This window comes from Callospermophilus lateralis, chromosome 1 (assembly GCF_048772815.1).
Source record: "Callospermophilus lateralis isolate mCalLat2 chromosome 1, mCalLat2.hap1, whole genome shotgun sequence".
NCBI lineage: Eukaryota > Metazoa > Chordata > Mammalia > Rodentia > Sciuridae > Callospermophilus > Callospermophilus lateralis.
The window spans coordinates 223,322,690-223,345,047 of NC_135305.1; the positions used below are offsets into that span (position 1 = coordinate 223,322,690).

The 22,358-nt window shown below is 66.6% G+C and overlaps 1 protein-coding gene across 2 annotated transcripts in view; it reads left to right on the forward strand.

Annotated features, from left to right (window-relative positions):
• The window catches only part of Gng7 (G protein subunit gamma 7), a 76,807-nt gene that overhangs the window by 20,025 nt on the left and 34,424 nt on the right, over positions 1-22,358 (forward strand). For both annotated transcript variants that reach the window (XR_013155525.1, XM_077109731.1), the window contains exon 2: positions 370-415. The gene's annotated coding sequence lies outside the window, so the exon portion shown is untranslated. The remainder of the gene's footprint in view (positions 1-369; positions 416-22,358) is intronic.

Sequence of the window (22,358 nt, forward strand, 5' to 3'; positions counted from 1 at the left end):
ACTCTGGACTTTCGTGGTAACTTGGGGAAGGGCAGGGCAGCCTGATGAGCCGGTCACCTGGGGACCACGAGGCTCTGTGCAGTGGACAGCACGTTTGCAAACAAGGAAGACCGTGTAGCTGTCCACCCTGGCCGGGAGTCCTCTTCTCAGACACCCTGGGGGAGGGGGACAGCACCCCTCGGGCATGTGGCCCCTGGGGTTATCCTGCCCACAGGCCGAAGCCTCCCACTGGTCCCGCAGAAGGGCCCTGAAGGCAGGACTGGTGGGCTTCTGGCGTCCCCTGAGGGCATGCCCCTCTGTGCCAACCCTGCGCCCACCTCCAGCACCTCCCACAAAGTGACGCCAGCTCACACTGTGTTTCTCTTGCAGGAAGCGAGCGCTGGTGACGGACGCGGTGGAGGGCGCTCCCGCACAGGTACGTGCTGCCACCTGCCCTTGGCTCTCGTGTTCCGTCGCTGCTCTTGAAGTCAGGCCGAGAGGGGAGTTGGGCGGCTGTCCAGGAGGCGTCCACTGTGACCTGCCCTATGTCGGGGGCTTCTTACCACAAAGACTGTGCATGGACAGTGGGGAACAGGGACTGTGTGGGGTTCCTCACAACGTGTCCTGCTGTGTGTGGAGCCATGGCACTGGTGGGGCTGGTCCTCAAGAGCTCTGGACAGCATCAGAACAGGGAGCACACGGCTGTGCTGCCTGCCTTTTGGTCATCTGAACTCCACCCCAGCGAGTTTTAAGAGGGAGCTTTTGTCCTGAGTGACCCAACAGTAGTCATGGCCAAGGCCAGAACTATCTTTGAATGGAAAGTGTATTAGAAACTTGTCTCAGTCTGTTTTCTGTTGCTATGACAAAGCACCCAAAGCTGGGTACTTTAAATATAAGAAAGGTTCATTCTGGCTCACAGTTCTGGAGGCAGGATCCGGTGACTATACCTTGTATTGTATCCCAGCAGGACAGGTGATGTCATGTAGTGGGAGCCCGGGGGAGATGGGGAGTGTTGTGTGCAGAGGTGACGTGACCAGAGCTGATGCAAGAGACCTGGGTAGGGCCGGGTCACTCTCTTAGAGCAACCTGCCCTTTTGCGCTGGGCCAAACCATCCATCTTGTGCAGTCCACCCTCCCCACCTGCGACCGTCACCTCCTGGTCCCCTCCCACTCAGCCCATCCCTTAAAATCCCACTGCTTTCAACACGGACGTCACAGTGTTCCGCTGACCACTGTGACGGTCACAAGCCTGGGTGACAAAGCTCCTTCAGACCTTGGCGCCCCTCCGTGCCCTGGCGGGAGGGCAGATGGGGAAGGTTCTTTGTGACAGTCTTGGGTGAGGCTCGGCCCAGGTTCGGTGGTCACCAGGGTGGCTGCAGACACCGTGGGGGAGGGGAGCTGGCCCAGCAGGGCCCCGGGCCGAGCGCTGTGGGTGTCCCTTGAATGAAATTTATGGAAAGGTCAAGTCTGTGGGGACAGAAGGGTGGTGGGCAATGGCGAGGCTGGGACTGTGGTCACTCCACGTTCTGCCGCGGTGATGGAGGGGATGGAGGTGACAGAGGCCATTCAGAGCCAGGTGGCACCTGTGGCCCTGGAGCCCCAGGAGGGCATCCGGGGCCGGGCGCCTGTGTGGCGCCACATGAGGCTGAGAATCTGTGCCCGTGGGCGTCTTCTGGAGGAGGAGGTGACCACGGTGGCCCTGGTGGAGCAGGCAGTGCTGGGCAGGGGAGGACATGGGCACCAGGGCAGGGTACAGCCGCGGGCTCATGGCGCGTGGGGACCTCACGGTGCTGAACCCGCCCGGGAAAAGCCCCAAGGGACCCTCAGCCTCAGTCAGCAGGAGCAGGCGGAGGTGGGAAGGTGACATGGAGTGGGCGCGTGCCCAGTGGGGACAGACGCTCGCTGGGCGGCTGCCGGGGAGAGCACGCGGCGTGACGGGTTGGCCCTGGCCCTGGGCCTGTGGAGGCCAGGGAACGAGGAGCAGGCGGTGGTGGCCTCCACCACAGGCTGCCCACCAGCCCTGACCCAAGCCCTGTCCCCAAGCAGGACTCCCGCAGAGAGCAGGGGCGTGAGCTCCGGGGCTGCGGTGACGGCCACATGGCTCCGTGGCCGACACCAGCACAGAGCGTGGGCCTGACCCTGTGGCCCGGAGCCCAGAGCCGCAGGCTGGCCCCACTGAGGCCCAGGGACGGTCCTCGTCCCCCTCCTCCAGCGTCAGCCCAGCAGCCCGCGTCCTCAGTCTCGCTGACCCTGGCCGGCCACAGCCCTGGGCTTGGGGTGCACCCTCCGAGCTGGGCAGTTGTCCCTCCTCTAACTCGTCACCTTGGGGCTCTGCAAGCCACGGCCTGGGGCCGCCTGGGTCCCGTGTCTGCTGTCCACTAAGAGCGTCTCTGCGTTGGCCTCCTGTGGTTCTGGGCGGGGCGGCCCGGGGCAGGTCCTCGGGTGCTCTGTGAGGCCTCGGGGCGCCCTCCCTCAGGCTGAGCCCGTTTGCCCCTCCCACCGCGGTTGGCAGGGGTCTGTGACCTGGCCTTCTCCCCTGGTGGCTCCTTGGTCACCCGCGGTGCTGACCTTCCTCGGGGCTTGTGGAAACCTTGACCCCCGCGGTGGCTCTGCCCAGGAGGGTCCGGCACACCTGGGCCCACGTCCTTGGTCTCGCCCCGCTCCTACGTCTCGGGCCATCTGAGATGCCGCTGTGCTGGCCCGGCCCGTGGGGTGACGGCGACCCTCCTCACTCGGGGACACTTGCGGGTGGAGACGTTTGCAGTGGCCAAGGCTGGAGGAGGGAGCCCTGGCCTCGGGGGGAGCAGGGTCACTGCTCGGCACCTGCGGGGCCAGGATCTGGCCAGAGAGCCGCGGCAGGTGGCAGCCGTGGGGGACGGCGGCTGAGGCGAGCCCACCCTGACCTCACCTCTGTCCCCAGCAGCACCAGGCCGGCTGCTGGACTCCTCTGAGGCTTGGAGGGCCAGGGTCCCCATACTGAGTCAGTCTTTCTGGGGCAGCCTGCAGGTCACCCAGCTGTCACCAAGAGAGGGCCACGGCCACCCTCAGGGGACAGCGCTGCATCCTGCTGTTCTGTTGTGTTACTAAAATGGAGGGGCTGGGGCTGGGCTGGGGCAGAGCTGGCCTGGCACGGTGAGGCCCTGGGTTCCACCCTCAGCTCCACATAAATAAATACACAAAATAAAGGTAAAACTAAAAACTAAAAAAATAAACAAAGCAGGGAGCTTCTGCCAGTCCCCAGGGAACCCGGCCATTGCCACCAGCAGCCACCGGGGGCAGAGGAGGCTGCGGGTCCTGCAGCCCCCCATGGCCCCGCAGCTCTGCCACCCGCCGCTGGCCCGGCCGTGGTGCCCAACAGAGAGACTCTGGGACCCTAGGATGGCGTCCCCCGTGCTGCGGGCCCCTGTGTCACAGCTGGAGCGTTTCCTAGTGTCCACACCCACCAGGCCCCCAGCCCACCCAGGCCAGGAATGATGTGTGGCCACGGCAGAGGGGCAGCCGGGGCGTGGAGACGACCCTCGCCAGGCCGGGGTGACCGTCCCCACCCCCAGGTGCCCTGGCCTGGAAGGGGCTGACACCTCCCAGCTCAGGGTTGGGCCACCGACCCTGGCCCTGTGCGGGAGCAGAGGCCTCTGCCAGGTGGAGGTGTCTGGCTGCCCCCGGCCAGGGGAGCGGGCATGCAGGGCGGGAGGCCACCCGGCCAGGGCTGCCCCCACGCCTGCCCCCCACGCCTGCCCCCCACGCCTGCCCCCCCCCGCCTGCCCCCCCCGCCTGCCCCCCCCCGCCTGCCCCCACGCCTGCCCCCCACGCCTGCCCCCCCCGCCTGCCCCCCCCGCCTGCCCCCCGCCTGCCCCCATGCCTGCCCCCCCCCGCCTGCCCCCACGCCTGCCCCCCCGCCTGCCCCCCCGCCTGCCCCCCACGCCTGCCCCCACGCCTGTCCCCCGCCTGCCCCCCCCGCCTGCCCCCCGCCTGCCCCCATGCCTGCCCCCCCCGCCTGCCCCCCCCGCCTGCCCCCACGCCTGCCCCCCCCGCCTGCCCCCCGCCTGCCCCCATGCCTGCCCCCCCCGCCTGCCCCCACGCCTGCCCCCCCCGCCTGCCCCCCCGCCTGCCCCCCACGCCTGCCCCCACGCCTGTCCCCCGCCTGCCCGCGGTGACCTCTGGTGTCCGGTGTGAACGGGGGCAGCTCCGTTGTTTTCCTCAGAGTTCACGGGTTTCTCTCCGCTCTCGGTGGCCTACCCCCCCACAGGGACCCTGGGCGATGTCACTGGGGAGCTCCCGGCCTGGAGTGGTGGGACAGGGACGCACCAGGAAGGACCTGGGCCCTGTGGCCGAGCTGCTGGAGCTCCTCAGGCCAGGGCTCCTCAGCCGTGGCTTGCGGGCTGAGTGGCCTCTCTGAGCGTCCTCGTCCTCGGGAGGGAACCCGCCAGCTCAGCCCCATCGCTGCCACCTTCCGCCTGTCCTGGGGCTGTGACACACACATGGACTGCCCAGGCGCACAGGGGTCCTGGACATGCTCTGCCCGGGCAGGCAGTGGTGGTGGCCGGTGCCCAGCCCACGGCGGGACCCAGCGGCAGCCCCCTCCCCTGTCTGCTCCGCGGGCACGGGGACCTCCTGACGCACAGGGAGCTCAGACGCGATCCTCTCCCGCGGGGCACCTGGCTGATCCTGCCCCAGGGACACTGGGCCCTGCCTGGGGACCGGTGAGGTCCTCACAGCTGGGAGTCCTGCAGCCCCTGCAGAGCCCAGGGCGCCCCCAGAGGACCGCCAGGCCCAGCTGGTCCACAGTGCCCAGGGGACCCTGCGTACATTTTTGGAAAAACAATTGAGTCGGCTCCTGCCCACCCCGGTCAGCACAGGGAAGTCCCAGGGGGCAGCCGCGTCTGCCTGGCCTGGTGCTGAACAGCCGGCCTCTGGTCACCGCGCTGCCTCGGACCCGGGGACTTCAGTCCCTTAGCCCTGGAGGGCGCTGTGCTGGGCAGACGTGCCCACCCTCTCCCCCACTCACCAGCTGAGTGGGGGACCCTGCGGTCATCACTCAGGAAGCACTGAGTCCCCTTCCTGCTCACAGACAACGGAGCACACCCAGGGCAGATGGGGGGACCAGGGCCAGCTCCTGGCCTCACCAGCCTGTGCGTGTTGCTGGGCAGCGTCTTGGGCCTCAGAGGGCAGGTGAGCATGGGCACAGGGCCTCCAGGGCCCCAGGATCGCGGGGTCTCCCCTGGGGTGGCTCTGGCCCAGGGAGGTTTCTGACTGTAGGGTGTGGACGATCTGGGGGAGGCCACCCACCATGCCCCGGGTGGCCCCACAGCTGGGCTGGCCTGGCCCCAGATGCCCACGCGCAGGGGACAGAGGCCCTGGCCACAGGACTCCCCTCGGGGATGGTCAAGTCACTCTCTGTCTTTTGTGTTGGGCGTCTCCGTCCCCACCAAGCCCCAGGGACGCAAGCCCGCCCTCCGCCCCGTAGAGCCAGCTGGTGTCCCCAGCAGCTGTTGTCACCTCCCAGCTCACCACTGCCAGCCCCGAGACGCAGAGGGCACCAACTGCGGCCCTGAGCAGGGCGTCCCCGAGGGGCGGTGCCCAGCTGCCCAGGAGCCCAGGCAGCCGGCCTGTGCCGTCGCTAAGCAACCGCCCACAGCCGCCTCGCCAGCCGGCGATGCCCAGGACGGTCACGGTCACGGCGCACTCACGGAGCCCCGGCCCCCTCTGACTCAAGGCACACGTGGGGGTGACTGTCACGCTTCAACCAGGGGCTGTGGGGACACGGGGGAGCCCAGTGCAGGCTGGAGGGGACTCACCTGGTGGGCGTGGGGGTCCGCGTGGGGGAGCACACGCGTAACGGATGGGTGGGCGCAGCCTGCAGAGGTGAGGTGCCATCTGCTCAGAAGCGGGGTGCAGCGGAGAGGGCCCTCGGGGCTGGAGAAGACAAGCCGCGGGGACCGCGTGGCTGGGTGTGTCGGGACAGCTTACAAAAGTGTCCTGTTAGGGCGGGGCAGTGGCCGCGCCCGTCATCCCAGAGACCCACCCGGGAGGCCGAGGCAGGAGGACGGGAGTTCAATCCAGCCTCAGCAACTAGGAAACCCTGCCTCAAATAAAACAGGCGGCTGGCTGGGCTCCGGGCAGGGCTCTTGCCTGGCATGTGGGAGGCGCGGGGTTCGGCCTCAGCACCACATAAATAAATAAGATCAAGGCATCTGTCCATCGCCACCACAAAAAAAGTCAAAAATGATAATAAAAATAAAAAGTGGAAAGGTCTGGGGTGTGGCTCCGAGCGTCCCCGGGACCGAGCGCAGCGGAAAGGCCCGTGAGGACCCGGCCTGGGTCACCTGTTATTGTTACTGGACGCGTCTCTGAGCGGCGCTGGTGAGCTCCGGACCAGGCTGTGGACCCCGTCAGTGGGACGCTCCCAGTTCACACCGTGGCCACGTCCCCTCACGTGCTCTCTGGTCCAGGAGCCCGTGGTGCTGGGCTATCAGGTCCTCAGGCTCCTCTGGGCTGGGACAGCTAGGGACGTCCCCGGTCCCCTGACGGTCTGCGAAGCCTGGCCGGCGTTCTGTAGAGGGTTCTCCACGGGGACTCGTCTGGTTTCAGGGTTAGACCGAGGTCACAAGACTTGGGGACAAATGTGCCCAAGAGGTGCCCCCTCCTCGCCCTGCCAGGGTGCTGAGACCCACAGGACGTCACCGTGACACTGATCTGGACCTCCTGCTGGAGGAGGGGTTGCCGGGGCCAGCCTGGCCTCTCCTGCCCTTTGGGAGCCAGTCCCTGAGTTCCACTTGCTCTTGGGAGAGGGGAACAAAGCCCCGCCTCGTGGGCAGACAACTGTGGTCCACGCAGAACTTCCCTCCGTGACGTTTCCTCTTCGTTTTTAGAACTTCTCTTTTCTTCGGTGCTGGGGATGGAACCTGGGGCCTGTGCCCTGACCACCCTCCACCCTGACCACACCCAGCCACATGATGCTCGGGGCTCTGACGAGGACAGACACAGCAGAGAACTGGGCAGAAGGGCGGCCCGCGGCCTTTCACCAGTTGTCCCCAGCAGGGCCCGAGGGACCTGGGTGCCATGTCCCAGAGCTCTGTGACGTTCTCCACAGAGCTGGCTCCTCCCAGGTGGGCCACAGGGGTGGGCAGAGCCCTGGCACCAGGGCGGCTGGTTCCCACCGCTGAGCCTGCACATGGCGTCTGGGCCACCGGCTTCTTCCGTCCGCCACAGTCCAGGCCTCACCTGCCACCGCCTTGAGTAGCAGCCGTGCGGGCGGCTACGGGTGGGAGGGGGCTGTTGGCCGGGCTCCGGGCACCCGAAGGCCCAGCCCACGTCCACGTTGCCTGCTTCTCACCTGGGCATCCAGGAGGCTCACCTGGCTGGCATCTCGCTGTCCCAAGGGCACCACCACGTCACTCACTCGGTTGTCACCTGAGCTGCCAGGTGCCTCTCCCAGCCTGTCACCCAGCGTTATCAAGAGCTCGTCCTGTCCCCAAGTCAGTCCAATAACAAGGACAGGGCTTTGAGAACGAGTTTCTAGAGCAAAGGAGAGCCCAGGGCTCCCGACCCAGCGGCTGGATTCTGCTGGGGACAGGGGACTCTCAAGAGGGGACTCGGCCACGTCACCTGGTCTCGGCCAGCGCTGCAGTTCACCTGTTGATCTGGAGTGGTCACTCCCGAGGTCTTGGGTGCCTGTGTCTGGACTCCTGGGCTGCCGTGGTGGGAGTGTGCTTGGGGCTGGGGCTCCCCAGAGTGGGGAAGCCATCCCTGGGGGCCGCAGGTGCTGTGCCGGGGCCCAGGGCGGACGCCCCATGGCAGGTGTGCCCAGCGTCTTCCCAGGGCGGGAAGCTGCCCTCCTGCCCCGCCGCCCACCCCCTCCAGAGGCCTCCTAAGGCGCCTGGTTGTGATGCAGCCTCCCTGAGCCCCCAGGGACCTTGGTGGCCTCTCTGCCCCCTGGCTTGAGCTGCTCCGGGGTGGCCCCCGTGGCCCTGAGTCGCCAGTCTGGAGAGAAGCAGTCAGGGAGGGTGCCAGCTGTCTTCAGGGTGCCCCATGGCAGAGCCCCAGAGGGACCCCTGGGGGCCAAGAGCCACCTCCACCCGGTGGCCAGCAAGAAGCCAGACCTCCTCCCGCCGTGTCCAGGAAGCGGATCTGGCGACAGCCCAGGGAGCTTGGCAGGGGATCCCAAGTTCCTGATGTCACCCAGCCCCTCGGGGCCTGTTCCGGCCGATGAGACTCGGAGCAGAGGACCCAGCTGAGCTGAGCAAGCGCCGACTCAGGACTCCGTGAGAGCCCACATGGGAACCCTGTGGCCTGCCCAGCGAGCAGCAGTTTGTTCCGCGGCACGGCTGACGGAGGCACCGTCCCTGTGGAGACGAGATGCCGTCTGCCTTTCCCGCCTCCACTCCCAGCGGGGAGAATCCTAGCAGCAGGAGCCTAGGCATGGGCCAGGGCCACGGGCAGCTGCTGGCCATGCCGTTTGAATTAGCCTGTGCACCGTCCGGGCTGGACTGTAGCACCTTAAGGTCAGGGAGCTGGGCCAAGCCCAGCCGGAGGCTCAGGGCGGAGGGAGAGGAGGGAGAGAGAAGAGCCTGGGTAGGCCCCGCCTGACCCGCCCCGCGGTGAGCCACCTGGGACCAGGACCGGTGACACGTGAGGGACAGAACTCACAACGGTCACCGTGCCCCCAAGGGAGGGACACTCACAGGCACTGCCCGGCCGAGTCAGCCACCCGGGGGTGGGGGTGAGGAAGCCACGGGGCAGAGATCGCCCTTGACCCCCGGGGCAGTGGGGAGCACAGAGGATCCAGCCCGCTGCGAGACAGGCCGAGTGGGAATCTCGCCTCCTTGTGTCAAGTTAGGGAGCCGAGTCGCAGGGAGACCCCAGGCCCCAGACGTGGGGGCAGAGGTCCCAGAGGCTCGGTGTAGGTGGTAACGCGGTCAGCCAGGCGGCTCCGGGTGGGTGGCTCTGGAGCCAGACCTGGGAGCCAGCCTCAGGTGCACCCACTGTCACCGTCTCTCTTTGGTAAACCGGGGTGATGACAGCCCCCCGCCACGCTGGGCCGAGGCGAAGAGTAAATCACAGAAAAGGGGCGCAGTGGACACACCTCCAACTCCAGGGACAGAGGCCGAGGCAGGAGAATGCCAGGTTCAAGGTCGGCCTCAACGACCTGGGACGCCCTAAGCACCTCACTGAGAACAAAAAGGGCAGGTGCAGCTCAGGGCTGTGGCCCGGGCTCAATGCCCAGCACCGAAACAAGGAACAGGGGCATGAGGGTCTGCCCCAGCCCCGGCCTGGTCACAGGGGGCTCCCTGGAAATGGGGCCTGGCGCACCCCACCTCCCGAGGCAGCCTTGCCCACAAGGACCCGCCCCCTGCACCCCCTCCCAAGGGCACCGCCCCTGGCTTCCTGGTAACCATGGAGACATGGGGAGCCCGAGCCCTGTGGTGGGCACAGCCTGGTCCCCAATCCCCATCCAGCGTCCTGTCCTTGAGCAAGGAGAGAGAAGCGGGTTGGACACACCCAGGCAGCCCAATAACAGGACCCGGCTGGGGCCCCCACTCTTGCCCCCGGGGGGTGCCAGCCCTGAGCCGCCAGGGCCCTGGCTCTGTGATGCTGGGAGGGGGCAGCTGGAGGGCTGTGAACCTGACCACCAGGCCCCCGCCACAGGTCTGCTGGGGCCTGGAAGGGACCTGTGCTCTGCTGAGGCCACCAGGCAGGGCACAGTGTGGCTGCCCGGGGCAGCTGCAGCCAAGAGGGGGCCTCCTGGGGTGACCCTGCAGCACCTCCTCTGAGCCTGGTGCCTGTCGCTGAGCACTGTCCTCAGGCCCGTCCAGGTTGTGGCAGCGGTCAGGATGGCCTGTGTATATCCAGGCCACTGATGGACACGTGGCCCCTTTTGGCCGAGGGGACAGCGTTGCTGTGGACGCAGGAGCACAGACATCTGTTTGAGCCCCTGCTCGGTGCTCTGGGGCTTGTTGGGCCACCTTGTGGTTGGCTCCACACCTCTGCCCAGGCTCTGGGCCTCTGCTGGCCTCTCAGGTCATGGGCATCCCCGGCCAGCAGAATCGAGGGCCTGGACTAAGCGTCCCCTCACTTGGGCCCACGTACTTCAGGAGGAGCCAGCTCCAGGCATTGCTGACCACCCAGCGTGCGGTCTCAAGGGACCCAGGCCATGCAGGTCCCCCAGAACTACTGGCCTCCCCGGGTTCTGGTCCCCGTGTGTGGCGGCCTTCCCGGCCCGTGGAGCTGGTCTCTGTCCAGTGACAATAATCTTCCGTCAGCAAGAGACAAATACCCCGGGAAGACAGGCATCGCTGGGGGCAGCCTGGGCCACGGGGACCCTCCGCGGTGCCAGGGCCTCAGGGGGCGTTGGGCCACCTTCCTCACGGCCTGGGTGTGGCAGGAGGAGGAGCAGGCCTCTGAGGGTCCGTCACCCGGCCCACTGCAGGACTGGAAGCGAACCGGAGCCCGCAGGTCCAAGATCCATGGCCGGACACACCGCCCCCGCAGGGCCCCTGGCCACAGCCTGGGGCTGGCCTCTGCTTGCCTGGTCACGTGGACGTTCCCTGTCTCTTCCTCCCACTTTCCCTGGCCACCCTGCTCCAGCCGGACTTGTTTGTGGCTACCTTCTGGCCGTGTCCCTCTGTGGTAGGAGCCCCAGGTGTCCCCTGGGAGGACGTTCTGCTTGTCCCGTGGGACTGGACCCACCTTGTGGCCTGTCCCGAGGCCCCGCCCCAGATGGCCACCTGGGTTCTGGGCTTCCACAGGGGCTTGCAGGAAGGCAGTCCTCTGAGGTCCCCCGAACGTGGTGGACAGTCTCAGCCCCAGGCAGGGCAGGTGGGCCGCGCTCTGTCCTCAGTGAGCCAGTGGTGCAGAGGGGAGGGGTCAGGCCCCAGGAGGAGGCATCAGCCAGGGAAAAACGGAAGCTGACCATCGGGAGCTTCTCCCCTCGTAAGCCAGGGAAAGAGCTGGCCGGGAGGTGACCCAAGGCCACCACACAGCCGGGTGGGGCCAGCGCCACGGCCACACACATATTCCCTGTGGGATGCCAGTGGCTCAGATGGGTGTCCTGGGTCACCATGGCTGCCGCCGGGGCCCTGTGAAGCCCACCAGCGGCTGGACTGTCCTTGGAAGCCGCGCCTGCCCTCCCTGCTTGGGGTCAGCGTCCCTCCAGACCTTCCACCTGCTTCCGTGGGATGCGGCTCCGTCGTCAGCCTCTCTGTGACGTCCTGTTGCTGGCCTTGAGCGCCCGTGCGGCAGGTTCCCGGGACTCGGCCCTGCTGTGGGCCGAGGGCCGTGGGGTGGGCGTCGGCCCGCCGGGCAGGCCGCCAGGGCTGGGGCTGGTCCTCAGCGCGGCGCCCGCTGCCTTCACTCTGCGGAGCTGGTTGCTCTGCTCCCCCAATGAGAGCGCGAAGGACACGCGATAAAGTTCCCCTTTAGAAGCGGGTGACCCCCTTTAAAAGCAGATTTGTGCAGCCATCACCACTAATTCCAGAACATTCCACCCCCAAAGGAAGCCCCTCCCCACAGGCAGTTCCTCCCACCCCCGCCCTGTGCCCGTGAGTCCAGTCCCGACTCTGGGCTGCCCTGTCCTGGACGCCCCTGTCACTGCTCACACCTGGGGCCCATGTGTCTGGCTCTCACTGAGCACCAGGTCCTCAGGTCCCTCCACGCTGCGGCTGTCACCTGGCTCCTGCCCGTGGCTGAGGGACAGTGATACTTGTTTTAAGAGGTTGTGCCTGGTGGACCCTCCGTGGTCATCGGATTGTTGAGGACACTGCTCCTTGGTCAGGGCTGGTCACGATTGTCAAGAGCACTAGCCACAAACTGGCTGTCATCTAGAACGTGGACAGCAGGCTGCCCCGAGAGGACAGACTGAGTACCCTAGGCTCCGCAGGCGGGCGGTCCCCTCCTAGCCGCCCACTCTGCCCACAGGCTGGAAGCCACCAAAGGCCACAGGCAAGCCGCGGACCTCACTGCCCATTGCCCTTCCGAGTGGCATCTTCCTGGTGCAGGACATTCACAGGACATTTTTGCAGGCTGCCCCTCCACGGACACCTCCCCTGCGTACGACTGACCGCCTGCTCCTTGGGTTGGGCTCAGATGTGCCTCTTGGTGAGGTTCCCCAGCCTCAGCTCCTTGCTTTGCACCCCTCCCTGTCCCTCTGGGCCACCTCATCTCCTCCAGGGCGTACCCAGTCACAGAGTGCCTCCTACCCGGTCACTGAGGGCCAGCTCCCGGGCATCGTCTAGACAGGGACTGGCAGATTCTGACCATAAGAGCCACATGATCAATAGCCCTGGGTTTGTGGGCCAAAAGGCCTCTGTCACTGTTGCCAGCCATCTCGGAGCACATCGGGGCTGTCACAGTGCACGGGGGCGTGTGGCGTGGGCCAGTGAGACCCACTGATCCAGACGGTCTGCTGTCCCCTGATTCAGAGGGTCTCCTGAAGGACCCATCACGACCCCTGCATGTGGGCGTCTCAACTGGGGTGACTCAGCCCCCCGGGAACATCGGCCACATCTGGGGACGTGTGTGGCTGTCACGCCTGGGGTGTCCTGGCCTGGAGCCGGTGGAGGCAGGGATGCAGTGGACAGGAGTGAGCTGGCCCTGGTCCCCAGAGCCAAGTGGCCAATCCAGTCGTGAAAGCAGAAAGTTGTTCTGGTCATTTTCCATCAAATCATTAAACAGACGCAGGTTTGAGCCCCCCCACGGGCAGCGCCCCCAGCCAGGACCACCGGCCCCCATCGCCACGTGCTCAGGCCCTGGAGGGCCCTTGGGGCCGTGGCCACTGGGTGGCAGCACAGCCTGCCTGCAGCACCGTCCTGTTGGCTCTCTCGGCCCAGAAACCCGCGGTCTAGACGCTGGCGGGTGAATTCCTCTGCCCTGAAGTCAGCGCCCACCGGCGGCCCCCACCCTGCGTCTCGAGCCGTCTCGCCTTGATCCTCCGCGGAGTGGCTTAGTAAGGGTCAGGGTGGGGAGCCCGGCTGCCCGGAAAGCAGATCGGGAGAGGGCACCACCTGGCAGGCTGCCCCACGCCTGTGGGACATGCTGCGGGGCGGGCAGTCTGAGTGGGCCTGGCTGGGTGGTCACCTGAGAAAGTTCCTGACGCTGCTGCCCAGTGGCCGCCGACCCTCCAGGAGCCCAGTGTCTGCTTCCTGCCGAGGCAGGTGTCTGCACCCCAGCTGTCACCAAACAGCCCAGACCCCTCGCTGTCCCGGATCACCCCCGCCCCGCGCTGCCCGAGGCCTCGCCACTCACCCTCCCGCCTCCGCCCTCAGGCTGCCCGAGCTAGCCCACGATGACCGTGCTGACCCGCTCTTCCTGGACCCTTCCTTCCTGTCCCCTGAGGGCTACCCAGCAGGCCAGGGGCACCTTCTGGGTCCCCTGAACTGTGCTGGGTGGCCAGCTGGTGGCTGCTGGCCCTGAAGGGCAGTCCCCTCCGCCCAGCCCATGGGTTTACGATGAACACAAACGGGGCAGCTTCTGTGAGCGGTCAGTTGGAGGGCCAGGTGTGGGCAGGGCTGCTCCTGGGGCCCCTTCCCATCGTCCCTCGAGCCGACCTGCCCCCTAGGACCCCCAGCTGCTCCCTGTGCAGGACCCTGCCCACCCGGCCGGCTGCTGGGTGAGGCCTGCACGTGGGAACTGGGGCGAGGACCAGGTGCTCTGCCAGGACTCCAGCCCTGGCACACTCGTCACCTGGCTCGAGGCGGATGGGACAGACCTGGCTGGGGCCAGGCGAGGCCCAGGTGGGGCGCAGAGGGGCACCGTGGTGCCATCCGCTCAGCGGGCAGCTTAGGAGAGACCTTCAGTGCTGCCGAGCCTCCTAGAGCTAAGGAGGACCCCGAGAGGCCTCCAGGGAGGCTGCCCACGTGGGGAGGGCCCACGCCCAGCCCCCGCTGTCCAGGACCTTCAGACCGTCCAGGGGGACACTGCCCTCCACCGTGCTGTGCTCCTGGCTGAGGAAGCTGAGGCACCGACCCGAGGGGACGTGACCCAGCACAGGGGCTTAGGACAAGGACACAGCTGCTGTGCAGCTGCCAGTTACACTAATGACGGTCACCAGAGCCAGGCACAGAGGTGCCACAGGAGGTGTGGCCTGGCCACCGGTGACAGGAAAAAGGGGGTCGGATAACTGAGCAGTTCTGCTCGAAAGTGTGTGGGACAGGTTAACGCACACATGCACACACGCACACATGCACACACACACGTGCAAACGCACATACACACATGTACTTGCACATATTCATGTGCACTTGCACACATGCATGCACGCACACACACGTGTGCACACACATGCACACGCACACACGCGGCTCTGCTCATAGCAGCCCTGAAGTGAAAACAACCCAAACGTCCATTGGCGGATGAGTGAATAAACGCGTCGTGATCCATCCACCGGGAGTGTCCCTTGGCCACCAGCAGGAGGAGGTGACCGTTGCAGCATCAACAGAGATAAGGACCTGGCGCTCAGTGAGAGCCCCACACAGACATAGCCTGTGGCGGTGACAGGAGACTGCAGAGATGGACGGGGACCCGTGGGTGCAGGACTGGGCTGAGGGGGCGCTGCCGATGAGGATGGGCTTCTTTGGGGTGAAGGAACGTTCTGGAACTAGATAAAGGTGGCACCGTGCTGTGAATGGGCTGAATGCCACTGACTTGGGTGCCGGGGTGGCCGGCCCTGGGCGAGGACCAGGGCTCTCCCCGGAGCTGTGCTGGCCCCGAAGCGCGTCCCCCGTCTGGCGGGTCTCACTTGAATTCTGTAAGAAGTGTGGGAAGCAGGGAGGCCTCGGAGCAGGCGGGAGGTGCCCTGTGGCCACGGTGCAGGGCTGGTCTGTGCTGCAGAGGGCAATGGGGCTGGGGGACGGGGGGAGCCAGGTGTCTGGCCGGAGGGGCCCCGTCCTGCCACTGAAGGCCTGGGTGACCCCATTCCCCCTGGAGGACGTGGGGACGTGGCTGCTTAGCGGCTGCTTGGTGGCAGGAGCTGGCCCCGGGTCAGCAGGGAGGGCAGGTGTCCCAGATCTGCACAGGTGCCTGATGGGGACACGGTGCTGGCTCACTTGGGGGAGCCCCCAGGCTTCCCTGTGGCTCCCAGACTGCTGGCTGGCCAGTAACTTGCTCAGAGCGTCCCCGTGGCCCCGTGGCCCCCAGCCGGCTCTGGTCCCTTCCCGCTGCAGGCCTTAGCCCTGTGGCCTGCCGAGGAAGAGGGGGCAGTGGGGGCGGACCTCTGCTGAGTCCCAGCACCGCCCTGTCCTGGGGTCCTCCTGCTGCCTCTCCTCCCCACCTGCTGGCCGCGGCAGAGTTCCGACTGGTGTGGAACCAGGGGCGGGCCTGCCCTCCCCGCTCTCCTGGCCTCACCTTTCTCAAATGCCATCTGTCACCTGACGGCCCTCAGAGGGCTGTCCCTGGATGCGCTTAGCCAGGTGCAGGGCCTGGCCTCACCCTTCTGGCCCCCGCCAGGGAGGAGCTGGCTTTTCAGCCGCCCCAGTCACTGTGACTGAGTCCCACGGCACCAGGCGAGGACGTCCCCAGAAAGCCCCTCCATTCCTTGAGGGCTGCCCACCATGCCCAGTCCTCAAGCCCTTGGTGGCTGGTGGCTGGTGGCAGGTGGGAGGGGCCTGGGGAGGGCCGGGAAGGCCAGAGCCTCCTGGGGGTCGCACGCAGGGACAAGCGGCTCTGCCCTGCCTCGTGGCCTGGCCTTCTCTTGTTCTCACTCTGATCTTTTCCAAGTCTGTGCCTCGGTGGCGTCAGGTGCAGGTGACCATGGCATTGTGGGGAGAGACTCAGGACCTCCGCAGGACCCAGATCTGGGAATGCTTCCTGGCCTGCGGCGCCCGTGCTTGCGAGGCACCTGGAGCCTGGTCCTGTGCACCCTGGACGATGTCCAGCGCCGGAGCCTCGTGAGGCGGTGGACAGCCCAAGCCCCGCACAACTGGGTTTCAGAGTATTTTTTTTTTGAGAGAGAGAGAGAATTTTTTAATATTTATTTTTTCAGTTTTCGGTGGACACAACATCTTTATTTTTATGTGGTGCTGAGGATGGAACCCAGTGCCCCGTGCATCCCGGCGAGCGCTACAGCTGGAGCCACATCCCCAGCCGCTGCAGTGGTTTTGATCCAGCGTTGGCTGATCCGTGGTCGGGGACCCTGAGTGTCCTGAGGCCACCTGCACACCCACCCCTCCCTGCACACCCACCCCTCCCTGCACACCCACTCCTCCCTGCGCACCCATCCCTCCCTATACACCCACCCACCTGCACACCCACTCCTCCCTGCGCACCCATCCCTCCCTATACACCCACCCACCTGCACACCCACCCCTCCCTGCACACCCACCCCTCCCTATACACCCACCCACCTGCACACCCACCCCTCCCTGCACACCCACCCACCTGCACACCCACCCCTCCCTGCACACCCACCTCCCTGCACACCCATCCCTCCCTGCACACCCACCCCTCCCTATACACCCACCCACCTGCACACCCACCCCTCCCTGCACACCCACCCCTCCCTGCACACCCACTCCTCCCTGCACACCCACCCCTCCCTGCACACCCACCCCTCCCTATACACCCACCCACCTGCACACCCATCCCTCCCTGCACACCCACCCCTCCCTATACACCCACCCACCTGCACACCCATCCCTCCCTGCACACTCATCCCTCCCTGCACACCCACCCACCTGCACACCCACCCCTCCCTGCACACCCACCCCTCCCTATACACCCACCCACCTGCACACCCATCCCTCCCTGCACACTCATCCCTCCCTGCACACCCACCCACCTGCACACCCACCCCTCCCTGCACACCCACTCCTCCCTGCACACCCACCCCTCCCTATACACCCACCCACCTGCACACCCACCCCTCCCTGCACACCCACCCCTCCCTATACACCCACCCACCTGCACACCCACCCCTCCCTGCACACTCATCCCTCCCTGCACACCCACCCACCTGCACACCCACCCCTCCCTGCACACCCACTCCTCCCTATACACCCACCCACCTGCACACCCATCCCTCCCTGCACACTCATCCCTCCCTGCACACCCACCCACCTGCACACCCACCCCTCCCTGCACACTCATCCCTCCCTGCACACCCACCCACCTGCACACCCACCCCTCCCTGCACACCCACCCCTCCCTATACACCCACCCACCTGCACACCCATCCCTCCCTGCACACTCATCCCTCCCTGCACACCCACCCACCTGCACACCCACCCCTCCCTGCACACCCACTCCTCCCTGCACACCCACCCCTCCCTATACACCCACCTACCTGCACACCCATCCCTCCCTGCACACTCATCCCTCCCTGCACACCCACCCACCTGCACACCCACTCTTCCCTGCACACCCACCCACCTGCACACCCCCTCTCCTTGCACACCCACCCCTCCCTATACACCCACCTGCACACCCACCCCTCCTTGCACACCCACCCACCTGCACACCCCCTCTCCTTGCACACCCACCCCTCCCTGTGCAGTCGGCAGTGTGTCTGGTTCGGGAACACTTTTGTCACCCTTAATAGGAACTTCCCTTTGCTTTGCAATGTCCGCAGAGCAGCCTCAGGGTGGCCTGCCGCGGGTCTGTCCCTCAGTTGCTTCTCCTCCTGACTCTGAGGGCACAGTGCAGTCCTGGGGTGCAGCCTGGGCAGGCCTGGGGTGCAGCATGGTGGCGTTTCCCACAAGCACCTGGGAAGAGGGGTGCAGTGGGCTGAGAGCAGCCCAGAGGTGCCCCCGCTCCGGGCTTGTGGATGCCGTGAGCAGAGGGGCTGAGGGTCTGGGGGCGGGAAACTGATGGGGATCATCCAGGCTCCTAAACGTGGCCACAGTGTCCAGTGAGAGGGAGGCAAAGGAGGTGGACACACACAAGGACAAGCCTGTGGAGATGGAAGTGGAGACTGGAGGGTCTGCGGGCCCCCAGAGCTGGGGAGGCAGGAGGGACCCCCCCGGAGCCTGTGGAGGAGCGAGGACCTTGAGGCTCCAGGACTGCAGAGAAGGTCTGCCGCTGCAGCTAGCCACTGCCCCCGGGAGTAGCCCTGCTGGCCAGCCTCTGGGCCCTGCCCCGAGCCCTCCGCCCCGAGCCTGCATTTCCAGCCTGGGATGTCGCTTTCCCGGGCTCTCTGCCCGGAGGCCCCGCCGTCCACGCTGCCCCGCCGTCTCCTGGCCAGCCTGGGGAAAGCAAGGCCAGTTGGAGGGGCCATCGTCCTCTCCGAGTCCTGGCTCTGCTCCTGGTGCTGGACGCCCAGTGAGGCGTCTGACCTCTCTGTGAGCGTAGGTGGGGGTGGGCAACACCCTGCCCTTGCCCCCCGCGAGGCCCTGGGACCTCCGACCTGCTCGGCTGTCCTGTGAGGCCTGACCTGTACCCCAGCCTGACCTGACCGCTCCCCTGGCACCCGTGGCTCAGGCAGCAGTCTGTCCCTGGCCCCAGGGGGATCCGGGCAGAGGGAGGGGGGCAGGTGGCCGCTGCCCCGCTGCTCGCTCCTGCCTCTGTTTGCAGTCTGGCTGCGGGTCATCCCGGTGCCCAGCACCCACCCGCACAGCGTCAGGGTTGCCTGGCGGCCACTGCAGGCCAAGCCCAGGAGCCCCGCCTGCTGTCCAGTGGCAGATCTGCCGCCTTTGCTCTGAGGCTTGGGAGGGCCGCGGCCAGGGCTCCTGCACAGCGTCCCTCCCTGGCTCTTGGCTGGCAGCCCTCCTGCCGGCCAGGAAGAAGGCGTCTTACTGGGAAGCCTCAGGAGCCAGGCAGCCAGGCCACAGCTGGCCCAAGGGCTTCTCCTCGGGGCCACGGGCCGCTCTGGGACTTCTGCCATGGGCTGCTCGCAGCCTCTGTGGGGCCTGAGGCAGCTCCAGGATTCTGCGGCCTCTTGCTTTGCTCAGAGTCCTGCACGGGAGAGGTGACAAGTGGCCCCAAGTCACCCTTTCTGCAGGTGACTCTCCTCCCCCTCCACCAAAGCCAAGGGGACGCAGGTGAGAGAAGCACCGAGTCCTCGCCCCCGGAGAGCCCACCGCAGGGCAGGGCCCGGGTCACAAGCACACATGTGTCCAGCGTGTGAGCCCCGGCAGGACTGCGGCCTCGTCACCACGGAAACAGGAACCCTGGCCCCTGGCAGCCAGTGGGTGAAAGGAACCAAGGGCCAGGGGGTCTCAGGTGGTGCCTGAGGGCGCTGGGGACGTGGGACCGGAGCGTCAGGCCACCCTGGGGCGGCGTGGGGAGGGCATGTGGCCTCTGGCCTGTTTCTGGTTCTTGGTGGACCTCGCAGGCCGCTCGCCCGGGCCTCGCTTACTCTGCGTGAAATGGAGACCCTGGAGGACGCTCTGTGTGCCCAGGGGCCCCCGGGGCCTGAGCCAGCCTGTTCCCGCTGCGGGCGAAGGCTGGCCACCCCTGAGCGGGGGAAGGGGACGCTGGCTCGGGACGTCACAGGTCTCAGTCCACAGACAGGCACCGTCCCTGGGTGGGCGGGAGGCTGGGGAGGGCCGGGAGTGTGGGGAGGGACGCTGCTCGGTGCTGATCAGGAGGCCTGAGAGTCCACTCTCCAGATAGACGTGCACCCCAAGGGCGCACCCGGGACCCCAGCCGGGTCACCCCTACTCCCTCAGCCTCAGCCTGCCTCCAGGTCACCCGGGTCACCCCCTCCTCGGCCTCACCCCACCCCCAGGTCACCAGGTCACCCCCCCAGCCTCACCTCACCTCCTGGTCACCCCCCCAGCCTCACCTCTGCCTCCCTGCCTGTGCCGGGGGCTCCTGGCCAGGCCTGCAGCACACTGCTCACACTGCCAGCCTCCACACTGTGAGCTGTTAATCTTCTGTCTTTGTAAGGCCTCTTCCCTCAGCGATTTCATGACAGTGCCTCAAAACTGACGCAGCCCTGACCATCCCTGACCGTCCCTGACCACAGCTGCTGTGCTGCTGGGGGGCCACCGGTGCGTCTTCCTGTTTTCCTCACCGTCAGCTGCCCCACCCAGGCGTCCCCTCCAGTGGGGCAGGGTGGGCACCTGCTGGGCAGGGACCCCGTGTTGGTGGCCCTCTGATTCTGTAGATGGACGCCAGAGGACAGGCAACTCTACTGAGAGGGGAGGGTTGTGTGGCTCACGGTTCAGCAGGTTCAGGGTCACGGAGCCCTCGTGGCCAGGACCTCGTGGCGATGCCCTCCTGCTGCCGGTGCCTGGGCTTGGGGAAGGCAGGTCCCAGCCACGGCCAGCAAGGACAGGGCCCAGTGCTGCGGCCTCCGGAGGCTCCGGGTCCCAGCTGCCTGCGGCCCTGGCCTGCGGGTCCCCCCAGGAGGTGAGGTGCAGCCTGGACGGTGGCCTTGACCCCCAAGGCCCCACTCAGCTGCGGCTAGACAGCTGCCCAGACGAAGGCCAGGGGAGTGGGTGCTGACCGCTGACCGTCCCCTGCTGACAGAGGTGAGACCCAACGGAGTCCGGAGGCGGAGGCCTGGTGGCCAGGTGGGCTGCAGGAACTGGCCCCGCCTTCCGTCCTGGCTGTCCCCAGACGTGTAAGGACGGCTGCGGCTGTGGCCCTGCCCTCTGTGTGCCGCCCCGTGGGCTCCCAGGGCCTCTGCCAGGTCAGTGGCTGTTTTGTCACCACCCAGGCTGCACGCCACCTCCGGCTCAGAGTCCCAGCCCTGGACCCCTGCTGCGGGAGCTCTTCCGTGTGCCCGCGTGTCCGTGTGCCCGCGTGTCCGTGTGCCCGCGTCGCGAGGTGGTGACCCTTCTGCTCTCTCATCCCAGCCCTCCCACATGGTCCCCACGGTGCCAGAGGCCTGTCCCCTGAGACACCCAGGAGCTGTGCCCACCCCCAGCTGGGCACGGGCCTCGGCAGCCCTGCACACCAGGGGGACCGCGAGCTCACGTCAGGGAGGGGACCTGGGGAGGGGGCTGCAGAAGTCAGACCCTGGCACCCGGCTGGGAAGGGTGATGCAGCAGGCGGAGTCACCAGATGACCCAGCCTGTCCACTCCAAGGAACGTGACACCAGCACCCCCATGGAGGTGCCCAGGTCCCCGACTGGCACCAGGGTCCAGGCAGCGTGGCCACAGGACGGGGCATGGCCATGGGAGGGGCACCCGACACCTGCTGCACGTGCCTGGACCTGGGGCGCGTGCTCAGTGACCGCAGCGGCACCACAGGACACCTGCAGGGCACCGGGCTGCACACTGGGCCCTGGCCGAGGTGGCTGCCCTCTGTGCCCAGCCCTTCCCACCAGGCCCTCCTCACGCCCCTGCCCTCCCTGGACCCTGCTGCCTCCTTGGACTCCAGTCTGTGGACTGGAGCGGCCCCATCTCTGTACGAGGACGTCATGTGTGTGAGTGTGAGTGCGTGTGAGTGTGTGAGTGTGCATGAGTGTGTGTGGGTGTGTGAGTAAGTGCATGTGAGTGTGTTAGTGTGTGAGTGCACGAGTGTGCGCATCTGCATGTGTGTGGGTGTGTGAGAGTGCGTGTGAGTGTGTGAGTGTGAGTGCACGAGTGTGCGAGTGTGCATGAGTGTGTGGGTGTGTAAGTAAGTGCATGTGAGTGTGTGTGAGTGTGTGAGTGCTTGTGAGTGTGTGAGCGTGTGAGTGTGTGTGAGTGCACAAGTGTGTGGGCACGTGTGTATGCGTGAGTGTGTGCATGGGTGTGCAAGTGTGTGACTGTGTGTCTGTGAGTGTGCATGTGTGCACACGTGCGTGGGTGTGAGTGCGTGTGTATGAGTGTGTGTATGAGTGTGAGTGTGTGTGCCACAGCTTTAAACTTGTTATTTTGAATAATCAACGAGAAGAGAGAGTAGAGGCTAAGTTGCAGCCTCCACCCAGCCTCTAGCTCAGCCTCAGCACTGGGCTCTGTCGGCTCTCATGTGCACTGGTGGCCACGTGGGGGGTCCGGCACATGGTGGCCGGGACATGTGCAGCCGAGACCCAAAGAGACGAGGACCCTGCGGAGGGGAGGGCAGAGTGGGCAGCCTCCTGGAGAGCCAGCCTAGAGAGCAAGAGGACCCACAGCAGGGGCCGCTGTCCCCCAGCACCCAGGCGGTCACACCCTGCAGGGCTCGTCCCGGCCCCTCCAGACCGTCTGCTCTTGCACAAGACCACCAGGCCCACAGAGGTCAGTGGCCCGCACATGTCCACTAGGCCCACGCAGGTCCACCAGGCCCACACAGGTCCACCGGGCCCACACAGGTCCTGGGCCCACGCAGGTCCACCAGGCCCACACAGGTCAGCGGCCCGCACAGGTCAGTGGCCCGCACAGGTCCACTAGGCCCACAGAGGTCCTGGGCCCACACAGGTCCACCAGGCCCACACAGGTCAGCGGCCCGCACAGGTCAGTGGCCCGCACAGGTCCACTAGGCCCACAGAGGTCCTGGGCCCACACAGGTCCACCGGGCCCACACAGGTCCACCAGGCCCA